The sequence below is a fragment of the Cyprinodon variegatus genome, unplaced genomic scaffold (assembly GCF_000732505.1).
Source record: "Cyprinodon variegatus isolate N-32 unplaced genomic scaffold, C_variegatus-1.0 Scaffold233, whole genome shotgun sequence".
Taxonomy (NCBI): Eukaryota; Metazoa; Chordata; class Actinopteri; order Cyprinodontiformes; family Cyprinodontidae; genus Cyprinodon; species Cyprinodon variegatus.
This window is the reverse complement of record NW_015150686.1, coordinates 920028-937670: the sequence shown is the minus strand read 5'-3', so window position 1 is coordinate 937670 and position 17643 is coordinate 920028. Positions and strand designations below refer to the sequence as shown.

At 37.0% G+C, this 17643-nt stretch overlaps 1 long non-coding RNA gene across 1 annotated transcript in view; it reads left to right on the top strand.

Moving 5' to 3' along the window:
• LOC107088939 overlaps nucleotides 1-17643 on the top strand; it is a 109723-nt gene that overhangs the window by 50769 nt on the left and 41311 nt on the right. The window contains exon 2 of the long non-coding RNA XR_001481407.1: nucleotides 1602-1696. This is a non-coding gene — a long non-coding RNA (uncharacterized LOC107088939). The remainder of the gene's footprint in view (nucleotides 1-1601; nucleotides 1697-17643) is intronic.

Here is a 17643-nt window from a genome sequence, read left to right as displayed (position 1 = left end):
CCTCTCCTCTCCTCTCCTCTCCTCACCTCCCCCCTCTTAGCTTTTTTCTACTAACACAACTCATTCATCTTGTGCTAAAGGTGGCCCAAAAACATTATGGTTCATTCTGCAGCTAAGGGAAAAAAAAGGACAGAATGGTTTTCGGTGAAAGGATGGTTTTGTACCGATCCTTCCCTTTTGATTGAGGGTAGAACTCTTTCTTTTAAACTTATGGTCTCTATAATGATGAGGAGGCTGCTGAGAATGAAAAGAACAAGGTGAAACAAGGGTAAATGGCAGCCAAGTGAAAGGAGCTTTACTAGTGAGTTTTTTTTTCCACCACAGTAGAGGTTAATACAATTTTGTACCATAAAATAAAATGGGAATTAATGTAAATACTTGCTTGGTACTCTCAAGGATATTTTCTAAAAAATTATCCAAAATGTAGAGCTTTGGACTTTGTGGTTATAGTTTAGGGTCTTGAATGTAACCACAAACACAATTTTCAAACTACATTTTAAAACTTCTGACTCTCACTACAAACCTTTAACCTTTAAACAGTTCAAACATTATTTTACCAAATAAAAAAAAGCAATAGTTTTGGTCGGAAAAATTTGTTTCTCTTATTACATATATTCATTTATGCTATATACCCACTATAAATGTTTTCACTCAGTCTGTTTCACCTGCAAGGCCACACAATTCCCCTGCTTGAGGCTGTTTGTAGACCAGACATACCTTCTTCACATTAAAAAAACAGCTTCTTTCTCAAGGTTTATTCATAATATGTTACTTTTTAACCAAGTTGTTTGTAATTTATTTTGACTTTGACAACTTTCCATTATTGTAAGTAAGGGGGAACGAACGCTGCCCAGGCAGAACAGGGCGATTACCGTGCAACAAGGGCTGTTTGAACTGTTCTCTTTTTGCAAAGATTAAAATAAAGTGCCGACTCAATGAAATCCATCTATCTCCATTTAATTAACTGGAGCAAATAGTTGAATACTTCCCCCCCCCCCACTACTTAGTACAAAACAGAAAAAAAATATATCAAAACACAATTCCTGTTTAGAAGTTGCAGTAAAACATTTGCACCTTCGTAATGTACATGCCCTAGTCTTTCTATTCCTGTCTGTTTATTTCGATTTGTGCTGAAACTTTAACTGCCACAGCTCTTTCCACAGGCTTGTTTTCATTTTCATATTATATGTAACAATTGCTGGTGATTTTAAATAGCTTTACTTAGGTTGAGACACCTGTATTTCAATTAAGTTTCATCTTTGCTACTTGCGCTTGCTCTTTTGCACCCCGATATACATAACATGTTAAAATGTATGTCTGTCTTTACAGCTGAAAAATACTTAAGACCAAAAGATGTCCATTTCAATCAATGGGTTCAGGACACTGAGCATTAGGTTCAGCAAACAATTAAGTCGTTTTATCACTTTTTTGTTGTTCATAAACAATTTTTACTTAAAAAAACATCAATTCATAATAATAGAGTGTATTAGTTTTATACGTAGGAATCCTAATATTACAACCGGGTGTTAGGAAGTTTGATTAGGATTTTTACCTGTTAGATAGCATGATCATATTGTTATTATTATTATTGTCTTTTTCAGACACAGAGTGGACCAATCTTGAATCATTGTGCCGATTCAACTTACTCCTAGACATCAATATTCCAGTGGAGCAAACCAAGAAGCAAAGTCATAATGTAAGTGTTTTTTAAAGTACTTTTTGGTTTTGAATTCAGCCCATTTGAACTACATTCAACAAAACTTTTAAGGTGTGAGTGAAACATTTTTGCCAGATTAATTCAATTTTAAACAAAATGTGTAAAGTTTGATTAAGATCTTTGTGAGTTTTCAAGGCTAAAGATCAGTTTGTCCAGTGTGAAATACGATCAATTTATCTTCATGCCACTTCTTACTTTTGCAGTTTTGATTTTGTACCTAACGGTAGCAACATTTATCAGCTATGGCGTAAATATGGGTAAGCAGAAAAAGCAGTTACTTACGGCCCCACAACCTCTTAGGAGCCACATTACTAACACCTGGTAGGCCCCCTACGCAATTGCGGACTAGGACGTCTCTTTACAGATGTAACGGTGCAAAAAAATCCTGTTAAACCCACCTGATTCTGAAGAGACTGACTGCACCGGACCTTATTTCAACATGATGGTGAGCCATTTAAACACAACACCAATAGCAAAGTAGACACCAATAGCAAAGCAGACAGTGTTACTTTTAATTACTATGTTAATAACTGTGTATAGTTCATTAGACGGTTGGTAAAAAAAAATACAATCATATAATATGTTTCAAACCGCAATATAATGTATTTGAGTACTTTATTTTTTACACTACGACTTGAAATTATGGGTAACCCAGAGCGTAGATTAAAACCATAACCTTTACGTACAATGTGTTAGCGATGATGGATACCAAAAAGTACTTAATCGGATTCCAGAAAAGAAAAAGGAAAGAAGAGCTGCTGGGGGAACGGAAAAAACTTCCCAAAATAAACATGTTCTTTCAAAGAACCAAAGAGGGAGGGGGGTGTTGAAACTTGGGATGACTGTAACCTGTGGTGGTGCGCTGTCACCATTGGTTCCATTCAAGGTGCACAGTCACTATTTTTCCGAGTGTAATGTGTGATCATATACTACTGAGAATTGCATAATTGTATCTGCTTGGCCTATTTATGGAACTGTCGCCATATCCTGAACCTTTAGCACATGTTGTACTTCATATGGGGCCCACCCAGATGATGTTGCTTACAGGCCTATTGTTGTGTCCTTACGCTATTGTGTATCAGCAATGTCATTGTTAACCCTTACAGGTATAGTGGAGGATGTTCTTTTTCTGGGTGGATCATCAAAATAGGTGGTCATCCTAATTGTCAATCATCCTGGTGATATGTTTACGTAAGGCCGTCCTACGTGGTCGTCCCCATTTCATTTACTGGTGGCGGGTCTGACATAGTGGAAAAATAGCAAATCTTCTTTTGGAAAGTAAGCTTGTATGAGCATTGCAAACAGCAACTTTTAAACAGAGCGTGCACAAGGAGAAATGGGCTTGTGCACGCTCTCACAAATTTTTAATAGGCATTCCCTCTCGGGACAGGGTGCAGGGTTGTGTTTTTTTTTTTCCAGTGGAGAGGGTGGGTCTTTTCAAAAATTTACAAATATCCTCCACTATACCTTTAAGTACTTCTAGATCATGGAAAATAGATTCAGATCTTAAATAGGATAATATTCTTCATAATTTTATTTTGTTTATGTACTTGACAATAAACTAAACACAGTATCAATATGGGACAAAGTACTCACATTTATGAATTTCAGAATAAACATAAGCATAATAAGAAGGTCTCCTCAATTGAATACACAACATAAAATCCACCTTGCCAAAAAGAGGAAATTAGAAGCTTAGAAGTGCACATTTTTCTTTTACCAGTGGAACTTAAAATATTAATGGCAGCATATGGAGACTATCAAAACATGTTTAACACTAACTGTAATACTGTTCTGACAAAACTTAAATGGAAGAGACTTCTCAAAGCGTATGTGAGTTTCTTTAGAGAACTCAAATTTTATCCTCAACATTACATATGTTTAACAGAAATATATGGGTATGGGTGTGTGTGTGTGTGTTTGGGGTGGCAGGTGGGATGATGATGACTTAAATTACTCTATAAATGTTCTTTGGAGTTGACTGTCTGCAAAGCTGCATGAAAAAAAAAAAAAACGAACAAAGCCATCAATAATTAAAGCAAACAAAAGACTTTATAATCGCTTCTATCATAGACTGCATAAGAACCCCCATGTGCTGTACTGCACTTCAAGCAGGGACACTCCTCTCCACGCAGCAGAGAAAGCTGACATCACTGATAAATTGTGATTGATCTGATATCTGATCTGATCTAATTGGCATCTGCACTGTGTGGTTAGAGTTTAATGCTACTTCCTTGACAGTTTGCCTTCAGTTTAAAAATGAATTCAGAAAGAAAGAATTTGTCCTTGTTTTGTCATGAACAACCGGTGGCTGAAATGTTCATGAGATAAAGTATTTGCTGGAAAAATGCTAAAACATTTTTGAATACAGACATGAAAATACATTTGATTGAGTTGTGCATAATTAGCATTTGCTCTCCAACCTCCACAGCATCCTCCAGTAAAGGCCACATAATTTCTAACATTTCTTGTATGAGGTCTCAGCTTGAATGTGTGACACACTCTTAATAAGTTTAGTATGTTGCAGTAAACTTGACTCTGAATAACAGCTATCCAATTTTCTGAAACCAAAAAATCTAGGATATGCAGGGATTTACCCCGATCTTATTCTGAGTTTTTCCGATTCCTGCATTCTAAAACAGCGCCCTGGAAGCATTGTAGTGAAGCAGAAATTAGAGCTGTGGGAGCATAAAGAAGTTAATTGATGTCTGAGAATTTACCAATACTGATAGTAGTGATGGCAATGCCAGGAATGCTTAGTCTGTACAGTCTACCCACAAATGGCATTATTAATACATTGATTGAATGATTTATATAGAGTGAGGTCTCTAACAGTTATATGTCAAGCTGCTGGAATCCAGAAGACTATTCAAGATCAGATTCAATTTACGTTCCACTTAAAGAAAGTAATGTTTTTATGTTTTTCATTTGGCTTTTTAATTTATATAATTACATTTTCAAATTGATGATTTTTCATTGTTCATATTTGGTAGGAACAGGATCGTTTTTCATTGATGTTTTACTGAAACTTGTATGGGTGAATGAATGAAAATAGTTTCTCCTTCAGTCTGAATGGGTAGGGTGTTTTTTTTTAATATTTGAAGATTTGATGGTCAGGTAGACATAAAATTTACCAATATCTTTTAGCCACCTGTAATGTCTTTATAGTTCAGTTAGATCAAGGGTTTCTTAACTTTTAATATCATTGCTAACATTCTTCTGGCGCTTTAATTGTTTACCATTTAAACAATGTCTTCACTCTCAATTTGTTTTCGAATCTTACTTACTACAGATATTCAGTAAATAGTTACGCGTATTAAGGCAAACTAAAGTCAAGTAAACCGAAATATGAACAATTTACAGGGCTGTTTACATGACATACAAATTATACAGTAGTTTAATACCATGCTTCTTTTAGGCAGTGGATGTCGTTTTGATATTGCTCATATGGATGTTGCATAGAAGTATGTACTTAAAAGGAGCATTTGTAGCGGGTACCAGTGGCAAACCAGTGCTGGATCATCATCTGTACCAAATAGACAATCACTTGTCAAGAAACTCACTGTTAATATCACCCCTCTACATAATTGCATCCTTAGACTGAACCAGCCATGACAAGTTAATCCTCAAATCTTAAATATATGTTCTTAGTGATAGACCAGAGACTGTGCTGTGTTGAGTCTCCGCTTTCTCTCTAATCGGATTGGTTAAACAAAAATCATTAGAATTACCAATAGGCCTTTCCCACTGGCCAAAAAAATACAAAAAACAATTTAAACCCTTTAACTTTCACATTTTACATCCTAAGTATACAAGTTTCTCTTTTAGGAAGAGTTTGACAATTAATACGATATTGTAACGTGAACTCAACTTATGTTTTTACAAAGAGAAAACAAGATGAGACCTACCAAAGAAGCCACTCGGCAAATAAATTCTACTGCATTAAAAACAAACCAACATAAACCAAACTGCAAAACTAGATGCTGTGTTTAACTGCTATCTTTAACCAACAAATATACAGGTAGAAAAAGCTCATTGTTACATGGCGATTGTTGACCAGGGTTTCAGTGGGAGTCTTAAGTTTAGCAACACATATTAAGAAAGTGTCAGGGTTTGGTTGTGGTTTGGAGGACCCAAATGCAGAGGCAGAGGTGAATACTTGTAGTTTTATTGATGAAAATGGTTAACGAAGGCAGGAATCCAAAAAATCCAACTAAAAATGTAACAGACCAGAACCATGGAGACATCAAGGGAAAACACGTACATGGAGCCAGGGAGAGACGAGGTGAGACGACAACAGCGATGACAGGACCAGCAACAACAAGGAACCAACAAGGAGTGACTGCAGAGGGAGAGTATATGTAGTCACAGACAAAGGCAGGGCTAACGAGCTGACAAGGAGCAGGTGTGAGGAGACAACGAGGGAGCCAAGGGGAAAGGAACACACACAAGAGGGCAACAGAGGAAAACAGAAAAACCAGAGAACTAACATAAATCTAGAAACTACAACAAAATAGGAATTAAACCAATAAAACTAGAAAACAAGGAGCAAAGTAAAGCACAACATAACCAAAACCATGAAAGGCAAAATTATCACCATCTACATGACAATTGAAAAAGAATGGATAAAATCAATAGTATTTTCTTGAATTCAAACAAAAAAAAATGAGGCCTGATGTTCATCTCCCAATTAAGCTTTATGGTGAACAGATGAAGACGTGTGAATCTCTAAATACTCTGAGTTTATACAACACAAAGACTTTACATAGATAAACTACAGTTAAGTACAGAGGGAGTCAGAAACGGGCTGGAGAAACTCCAGACTTGTTTGAAAAAATGTAAAAACAGTTAACAATGAACTTCAACATGCCAGCCATTGAATCTATCACCTACTACATTACAACCTGGTATTCTGGCTGCAGCATGAAAAAAATAAAATCTTCGGCTCAACATAAAAACACCTGAGGGATCACAACCTTCTGACAAACAAGACTAAAAGAGCCCTTCAAAACATGCAGCGCTCAGGAAGTCACATCAATCACAAGAGACACTTCACTCCCAGCTTAAAACCTTTTTGGTCCACTAGCATGTGACATGCACTACAGGGTGCTTTACACCCGGACAACCAAGATCAAGAACAGATTTTATCTAAGAACCGTCACCCTCATTGCAACACAAGCACATCCATACTCAACACTGATTTTAACCACAGGGGCATCACCCTCCTAAGCTTGTTGCATGTTTCAATAGGAGAAAATATGTCACAGTTCATGTTGTATTTTATTGATTTCTCTTATCAGAAGTAAGGTTATTCATATTTTTCTTAATTTCTTTATTAATCTTATATTATCTTCAGGGCTAGCTTCCATATGGTCAATCTGACACAGATTCTATGGAGGGATCTGCCCCCCAATGATGCTTTCTAACCCTGAACATAACAAGCATAACAATACAGATGTATCTCTAATATTTTATTTTTCTGGGGAAACTAAATAAATAAATAGATAAAATAATGCACTAATTTAAATTTGTTTAAATTAATCAGATTTCAAAAATTATATATTGCTATTTTTTAATGGTGGGTGCTTTTTTCTTTAATTAATGTGTTATTTGGAGCATCTAAAGCATACAAAAGAAAAGCTTTTGCCCTTGTGTGCCATTTTAAGACAATAATTTATTTGTGTAATTGATTTGAATGTCTTGTCTGTATGACGTTCAAGCACAGTGAAAAATAAAGAAATAATTAAAGCCACAAGCAGCGTTGGACGGCCCTCACAGCTCAGCACCTCTCGGCCTATAGCTATTGCCAGACCTGCGCACAACTGTCACCATACCTATGCCAGTTTGACCCAAATTCGACCTTCCGGCCAGTCCGTGATGTAACACAGAAATAATGTAGCACATTTTGCACAATAAAATTATATCACTATGATGTTGGATGGTGAGAGGTCAGACCTTGATGCTTGGAAAATTTCACATGCTTTTATTTACAATGCCTCAGGTCAATGTACAGTAGAGTGAATTTGAAGCGTGTAACTCGAAAGCTCTAGGATGGGTTTACTTAGATATGTCATGAAGGTAAAAAAAAAACAAAAAAAACTGATGGCTTTGACTGCAAAATGGTAGACCTCGTCTTGGGTTTGGCTGCAAGAGACCTTTTTTTTTAGGTTTTGATGGGTTACACGTGTAGAGTAAATGTAGAGAACACACGTGTTCTCTGTCAAAGCATGACCTGGGGTTTACCTTTTGTTTTATTGCAAAATTACCAGATTTGACACTTTGTCACGCCTACATGCTTTGATGTGGGGTCTGAAACATGGCTCCAAGAGACTTTTTTTTTAGGTCCTTGTGTGTTAATTTCATAATCCTGAGGAATGCATGTCTTGGGGCTGAGAGTTTTTGATTCTAGGGGTCATTGTGGAGAAATTAAGCCTAGCCTACAAAATATTGGACTGGATTCCTGTGTACGTTTGGACTATTCTCAATGACCTTGAATTTTGTACAGATGGGATTAAAAATGGCAATATAGGCCAAAAATGTGAAATTCAATGCCAGATGGCCCGCTTCCTGAATGTTGTTACCTATGATGTTAATTGAGTTTTTTTGTAGGACTAAAGAAGCTCTACAATTGTACCAAATTTCATGTCTTTATAACAAAGACAATTCAATGGGGATTGATCTTGAAATTTTTGAAAATAACTGCCACGAAGCCAATTATGTAGCAAATTTTGTGAACCCCTTGACATTTTCACCAGACCTGATGCATGTGCAGTTTGATGAGTTTTTGAATATGTTAAGGCCTACAAAAAGCCAGTTCTTTGTAAGTAGCAAAATGAGAAAAAGAAAAAATAATAAAATTCGCTGCTTGAGCTTAAAAGAAAAGTGCTGACACCCCTACAGCCCTTCTGAAGGTATCAGAGCTGAACATCTTGTATAATGTTCTCTAAAATTATAAATGTCTATTCTTGTCCTCATCGGCCATCAAAAGCTAATCTGTGAGAAGCATTATTTCAATTATGAAGTAGATTCCTTTAGACCAAGACTTATGTCCATTATAATCCAATGAAATTCAGTGTAAATCTAATCAGGGCTTACAGACACAGGAAACAATGACAGACATTGAGGTTCATCACACTGCTAATTAGCATCATCACTGGAAATCGTGTGGCGGTTGGCAAATTTTATAGTGGTTGGCAAGCAACTTACTGATATGCATTTCCGGCAGCTACTGGTAGCTGACTGTAAGGAGATTAGGCGGTCTGCTCATGCGTTATTTGTTATCTGAGAACCAAGCTTCAACTGAACCGCACCGAGACCCACCATTGAACTAAGAACTCGGTGTCTCTGGCACAGTCCGGTTCAGTTTGCGTGCAATTTACACTGAACAGTTATTTCGCTTACCGTGCTCGACCGCTCGGCATGGTTACTAGAGGATAGTTTAAATGGGGCAATAGACTCATTGAGTCGAACGCATGCCCTCACACCAAGCATGCTTGTGTGGAGCAGAAACTCCCCTTTAACAGGAAGAAACCTTCACCAGAACCAGGCTCAGTTTGAGCGGCCATCTGTCAAGGCAGACTGGGGTTCAAGGAGACAGAAGCAGACATACAAAAAGAAACAGTGATAGAAAAGACAACGGCTAGGCAGACGAGCTCTGAGCCAGCACAGTTAGTCGCAGAGAAACACAGCACACTGTTAGTCAAAGAGAAACAGGACTACACTGAAAAAGAGGCCAAGCTCCAACATCTATAAATAAAGGTGTTGATGAAAGCAGCACAGCTGATATTTCTCTCCAAGATGGAGTCCCATCCAAACAGGGACAGACCAAATGAAGTTACTATGAGAAAGCAGAGAGAGCATAATATTAGATATTGAACTAACAATTCTGCAGAGTGGGACAATAGAAATAGAATGAAGGCGAATAATGAAAAACAGGTCCCTGTGTCCTCCAGCAGTCTTAGCCTATAGCAGCATAACTGTAGAGATAGCTCTGGATAACCTGAATAATGACATGCAATTTAAACCCAAGATCCCTCTCCAAACAGGATCAGTTCTCAGATGTGTGTATCAACAGTGACATGGGGTGTGTATATTCCAGGATGCGACCCAAAAACAAAACACAAGACATACAAGCACAGAATTAATAAAAATTGGTAGTCCACCCTCACAAACAAAAAATATAAAGCTGTGTGGGCTAAAAACAACAAAAAAATCTGACAGCAGGAAGCAGTCACAGAACTGTAAAACAAAACACAAAAATTACTAAAGGCTTTTAAAAACCATTTTTTTACAATCAATCTAATAACAATTTGAAAACACTGCATACCTGTGTCACAAAAGCCACCACTCAAAATCAAATCTTAAGAGTCGGGTGTAACCATATCTAACAAAAATCAACAATACAAAAACGTACAATACAATCTGATCAGAAACACATTTATAGAGCCTACCTGCAGCGTCAAATAACCACACGCACAGGCAATACTAAAATCGTTACCTCGGTGTAGCCCTGTGTAAGAACACCACATCAGCACATACTACATAAAAAAATTCAATTTAAAACAGTTTTATTCCAAAGCTACCAGAGTCACCAAACAATGGAAAGTGTGGGCCCAGCACACAACTGGTAAATTGACATCTAGCCATCACCTTTCCAGCTTCCTTTTTATGGGAGCTTTGGCAGTGAGGAGAGTGCCACCTTATGGTACCAACTGTTACACATGGACTAGGTTTAAAATCTATTACACAACTGAACGTATTTCAGCGGAAATACGGATAGCATTTCATTTGTAAGCTTCCTGCAAACAGGAATACAAAATTCTTCAAATAAATAAATGTTGCCCTTTGCATGGTGTATAATTACTTTGACCAAAGAAATGCAACACTAACGCATCACATCGGTCAATAATTGAGGTCAGAGAATGTTAATTGTTTTTACTGAGCCTGTCCGTTCATGCAAAAACATCACATCCTCCATCCCATTTGAGTTTCTTTCTGTTTGTAGGACACAAATAAGTGACATACTTAAAATTCAAATACTTTTTCCCAATTACTCACACTTTCCATGCGTGTCTGCATATTGAAATGTCCTTGTTAGTGCAAACACTTTTGTTTTTTGGGTCTTATTTAATTCTCTCTCTCTCTCTCTCTCTCTCTCTCTCTCTGCTACCTTACACAGCTTTTGCTGAGAGCTAACAATTATTTTCTTCGTTTGAGACACAGTGGATTAAAATAAATCTGAATAAATGTATGCATTGCATTTTTAACACAAATGTAATGTGTGTGAGTGAGGAAGAGAAAAAAGTGACGAAAACGAAATACAGATGTATGCAGAGAAAATATCCTTTAACATAGGATTGCCATACTTTCTGCTCAGCACAATAAATAATTACCTCTCTTGGTGTTAAATATTTAGTGACTCCATGAAAATAATCCGTTATAATTCTCTCATTTCTGTAACCTAGATATTAGTCATTCCTTTCCTTGTAAAAGTCAAAATAAATCTTAAAAAGATTTTAAAAGTAAATTATATTTGCCATGCAATTGAGTCTTACAATATTTTAAGATAAGGATTTTCCCATTAACTATGTTTTTATGTTTCTAAAAGTGGTCTCAAGCAAAATAAAGAATTTAAAGACCTAAGGTAGTATGTTCATATATGGCAGGCTTGATGCGGTAGAATTGGTGGTTTTAAATAGACAATAAACATCGCATTAAAACATGATAAACATACCCATGTATATTTATATCCCTATCATACTATTGCATTCCCTCTGTTAATTACATAATGAATTAGCATTGCCTTTCTATGCACAAGAAAATGCTGAATTTGATTACCAGTTAAGCCAATCTGTCATACATGTATATTTATTTGTATATATTGCAAAATCTCCCTGCACAAGTATTGCACGGATGCTCTCCTGGATAGGTAGCTGTTAGTGCTGTTATCTTTCATAAAGAGGCTATTTAGTTCAACCCCTAACTCTGGTTTTCTGAGTTTGCATGTTCCTCCTACACTTCATAAAAACATAGATGAAAGGTGAGTTGTCTGGAAAGTGCAGAGGCTTAGGGCCTGTGTGCATCTTTGTTCTTTTTGTTTCTTACTCTATGATGGACACGTGACTTATACCATGCCTCTCATCCAATGAACACCGAAATTGGAACTAGCTCTTGCATTGGGCCTGCATTGATAATTAGACATAAAAAAGGAATGTATGATCATTCCAACCTGAGATGCTAAATTAAGTGCAGATATTATTTACCGCACAAAAATTCAAACATAAACCCTGGTACATCACCTGTTTGAAAGCAACACGATTTCATACATTTTAATTAATATCTGCAACTACCATTAAACAGAATTAGGGAACTCTAGACAATTGTTTTCAACAATAGAAAGTCGATCAATCTTATCTGTAAAAAAAACAACTCCGACCAGGGCAAACTGGAACAATAAACAATCTGAAACACTAACAGAGCACTTTAAGGTGATTGTACTGCTACTTAGTAATTCTGACAGAAATTTTGCTCTTCTGTTTTGTGGTTTTATGGCCTCAAATATCACATCAAAATGGTCACATTTGACTCATTGCTGAAGAAATGAGCTATAAAAGGCCAACTTAAAAGGAGTAATTTTACCAAGTAAAAAATATGTATCTTCTTAACTAGCTTACTGTAATATACATGTCCTAAAATGGCTATCGCATAAAAAATACCCAAAAGATTATGAGGTCCTCAACTTGCAAAAACGCATAAAGGTTTCAACTACTGCTGTTTGACCTGCTCCCAACAGCCTAGCTGTGTTTTGGTCAAAATCCGTCTCCCAAATAAGCACAAAAAACTTTTGATTCAATTTCTGTTATCTTTTCTATTTCTACAGTACACTGGAAAAAACAATCTAGAAATAAGTAATAATGTCTTAAATTAAGTGTATTTGCCCATTTATTTGAGTGGGTAAATGAGATAGTGGCCAATGCAATGAGTATTTTTACTGCAATTTTTTTATCTTATTTTAAGAGTAAATTGTCTTGTTCCATTGGCAAGATGTCTCTTTTACCTCCTCAATCCAAGAACAAATACACTTATTTTAAGAAAAAAATACTTATCTAGATTTCGATTTATAAGTAGTCATTGCTATAGCCAAAATTTGGTCTTTTGTCGCTTGGAATAAAATTTACAGTATGTTTATGGTGCTGTATTCTCCAGCCACCTTAGGAGAGTAGTTAAGGGGTGAGTGTTGCAATAGTAAATAGAGCCAGTGAACGAATAACAAAACTTTTTGGTCATGTATCATTTTAAATATCGATATCAAAATTACCTATTTTCAGCTTTAAGGATTTCATGTTAAATCCCTCTAAAATTATTGGATAATATCTTTTTGCTGCTTATCCATTGCAGATGTGTATGTTTGCGTACGTGTCTGATTTACCTGTCGATAATAGAATCTTAATTGGTTGATTAGGGAGGATTAAAGTCATTGATTGGATAGAGCTCAGGGCTAACCTGCTGTTCCCTGTATTTAATTGACTGGCTAAATAACATTTCAATGAGCTGCTGGGAGCTGCAGCAGGCGAGTGTTCACACACTCAAACAGAAACACACACCGCTGAGAGGAAAGAACTGAGACGGATAAAGAGACTAGCAGGAGATGAGGGATGGGGTTAGGAACTGAGAAGGCGGGAGCGCTGTTTTTCACCCACGTGTCTAGGCCTCAGTGGATGACGAAAAGACATGTCTGTCAATCACTTGGCTGGATGAAAATATATTTCAGAGTGTACACTGTGTGTGTGTTTGGTAATAACAGTTACCAACATTTGTCAACATGCCCAAACTCACTCATGTTCACTGTTTTTGTATTTGTGAAATGCGATAACTGCTAAGACACGATGTAGAAGATGAAACTTATAATTCATATAGTTTGTCCTTGTGTGTGTCCTTGTCTACTTGTAATGTTATTCAAAAAACCATCTGTGCATTTTCTTTATTCTTTTTTGGTGCAACTACAGATTTTCTGTCTGATGTCCTATGTTAGTTAAACTGTCTTTATTGTGTTATCCTTGAATAAATCACTGAAATTTACCTGATTTATGAAACAGGTCACATTGGGAGGGTTTTGGAATTGCCTGTTTGGCAGCTGCAGCCTGTTGTATTACTACGGGAAACCCAAATGATGGAGCATTATCATTAGTGCTGAAAATTCTCTCCAGAGGCTTAGGAGGCTGGCATGTAACAACACATTCATAAAATCCAACCCTGCATCCAGAAATTATCAATAAATTAAAACCACAGACAAATGAACCTAAAGTTTGTAGCTTAAATATGTAGACCCCTTGAGAAATTCCACATGATATCACCTCGCAACCACAGACCTTTATTATTTTTTAGGATTTTGCATGAAATTAATAATAATTTATAATCATTTTAAAGATGAAAAATTATTCATGGTTTTCCTTTTCTTTTTTATAAGTGAAGTTGTAGCTGCGAGTCATTAGATGTATAATTCCACTAGCATTAATAAACTCAAATAAAGTCATTGAACTTGTTTCTCTACAGTTCTAGGGTGCCTTCTCCGGGTTGGGAAGGATGTACTGCCCCTGGTGGAGGAGTTTAAGTTTCTTGGGTTCTTGTTCACGAATGAGGGGAAGATGGAGCGGCAGATCGATAGGCGGATTGGTGCGGCGTCTGCTGTGAAGCGGGCCCTGTACTAGTCTGTTGTGGTGAAGAGAGAGCAGGGCCAAAAAGCAAAGCTCTCGAATTTACCGGTTGATCTATGTTCCTACCCTCATCTATGTTCATGAGCTTTGGGTCATGACCAAAAAAATGAGATCCCGGATACAAGCGGCTGAAATTAGTTTTCTCCATCGTGTGCCTAGGTTCTACCTTAGAGATAGGGGGAGGAGCTCAGTCATCTGGAGAGGACTCAGAGTAGAGCCGCTGCTCCTCCACGTCGAGAAGAGCCAGTTGAGGTGGCTCGGGAATTTGATTAGGATGCTTCCTAGATGCCTCCCTGGTGAGATGTTCCGGGCACGTCCCACCGGGAGGAGGCCCAGGGGGAGACCCAGGACACGCTGGAGGGACTATGTTCCTCAGCTGGCCTGGGAGCACCTTGGGATTCCCCCGGAGGAGCTGGCCCAAGTGGCTTGGGAGAGGGACGTCTGGGCCTCCCTACTGAAGCTGCAACCCCCCACGACCCGACCACGAATAAGAAGAGGAAGAAGATGGATGGATGGATGGATGGATGGATGGATGGATGGATGGATGGATGGATGGATGGATGGATGGATGGATGGATGGATGGAAGCAATGGATGGATGGATGGATGGATGGATGGATGGATGGATGGATGGATGGATGGATGGATGGATGGATGGATGGATGATGTTGAAGGACTTTTTTGTTTTGGTATATCTATATAAAAATTGTCTGCAATCCAGCTTTATTTATTTGAGCCGGAGAAAGAAAAGGGTTTGCATGTGCTGTCAGCTGATTCCAAATCTAGATTACTGTGTACCTAAAGCTATATTTAAAGTTAACATAATAAAATATGATATAAAATTATACTGATTTAAGAATGCTTTAAAGCAGAATTGATCTTCTGCAGGAAAATCCAGTTTACAAAATCAAATGTATTAAAATTCAACTGAAACTGCAAAAACAACTCATTATAAGGATAAAACATGTTCACACTTTTTTTTATAAATACTGCTGTGGACTGAGAAGTCCAAATGTAAATCTCTGTCTAGAAATCATGGACAGTTGACCTAATCTAAAAATGTGAAGGACAATCAAGCATCAACACACTGTGAAAAAGCACGACACAGTACCATTCTGAAAACACTATAAACTGAACAATGGATGCAAATTGAGAGGAAGATATACCCTCATTCAGGTGATATATGTTCCTGGGAAGTTCTTTTTTTCTCCTCTTTGCATGAAAATGTCAAACCACTTTCTTACACAGATGGAAATCAAAGACAGCTTAGTATTATAGTGCTTGACGCTTCCTAAGATTTTGATGAAGTGGGAAAAAAATAATCTACAGGCTTACTTGAATTTATAAAGAAAGAATAATCAACCTACTTATAAATGTCATCTATAGACAAGCTTGAAAAAGTTCAGTCTAGGGAACTGGACGTTAAGTTTTCTAGAAGACATTTCGCCTCTCATCCAAGAGGTTTCTTCAGTTCTTCAGACAGTTTGAATAATTATAACTGGACTTGTTTATTCTCTTTTTTTACACAAACACATTACATTTACATGGCATGACCTTTTGTGTCATTCTTAACAAGGTGAAAGGACAAGCCTTACTCTGCACTTTTAACCCCATTATGTGACACATTATGTGACACATATTTTAGAATTATGCATAAAGTGGAAGTGAGGGCTACATCCTGCTCTGTTGCACATCAAGCAGAGAAAGGTTTACACAAGCAGATGAATTTCCTATTCAAACACCTGTACACTCAAACAAAAGCAGTGAAAGTTCAGTTTTCACACTCACTCTGCAGGAAGAGGTTCTTACCGAATGAAACGTGGAAATTGTATCAGAGTATATGAAATATGTGAAAACATTTTAATGAGTGCATTGGTATGAAATAAAAAGTAATTGAGCCAAAAAATGGTGATAGGCTTCTCATCTCTGAATATTTCTATGACAACCCTTTGTAGGTGTACATAATCTCCCACTGCCACCTTGTGACTCATTAGGTAATAAAATATTTATTAAACCTTTATGGCTTAGATTCAATGGCATCAGAAACAGCATCTTGATTCTGATACCTCGATTTAAACCTCACCAACCTATCTTTATTTAGTCTATGTTTGTTGACTTACTGGCATCTGAGCAGTTGGCCACTGAGCAGGTAAACCTAATAAAGTAGTCAGTGAGCGCCAGGGGTGAATGTAGGATCAGAGGGTTTTAGAGGTGCTGAGCACCCAGGGAGCTGTCTGGCCAGGCATGATAAATTTCACTGTTTTCTACATACATTTTCTACGTTTAAACTTGCTGAGTAGCAGTTGCTAATTACTGACTCCATCATTCACTAATACATTGTATCTGAGACTTATACCAAATACCTGACAAGGGAAGCAGAAATTGTTTTTTTGAGAAGCACATTCCAACCATTAAAAGTTTAGACACACTTCCATAAACTTCCAATATCAGGAATCATTTGTTTGTCACTTTATGGAGAAGAATTTTTCATAAAGTGAATAACATTATGGACAACAGTGAGCATCCTCTTCAGAAGACTTTTGAACAATAGAGTGTCTTCATTAAGAGGCTTCTCCAGATCCAGTGAAAGACAGACCACTACAGCAAATCTTTCCTGGCTACAGCTATCAACACCTACAACACCTGTTTAAAAAACACGAGTTTCCGCAACATTTAATTCCCCTTTGAGATCAATAAAAAGGTTTGGAATTGCATTGAACAATGAACATAAAGAGTTAAGATAACAGATCTCGATAGTTTCAGGCTTTGTTCCTCTTTAATCAACACTGATTAATATTTTTTTGTTAAAATCTTTTCTCTTTGATGCAAGTACATATTTTGCGCATGAGTACATACTTGTCTTTTAAGGATAATTGAACTCTTTTTCCCAAGTAAGCTTGCATTATAGTATCCTGATTTAAGAAGCTCAGCAGAGCTATAGACTCTCTTAACTTTTCTCACACCCCTCCTAAATATTTGGGTGTTTTTTTTTATTAAATCTTTTTTTTTTTCATTTGTTTTTACAAGTTAGTCTTGAAAAATTTGATCAAATATGGTTAGAACTCTAAATTCAAATTAAAAGTTATATAACCTGGTATTATTTATCTCTCAGTTTGCATGGTAGAGAGCCCCTTCAAAGAGTTAAGTCCCATCATTTGACAACCAGTCAACATCTTCCCTGGCACCCTGGATGCAGCACAGCATACAGCCCAGC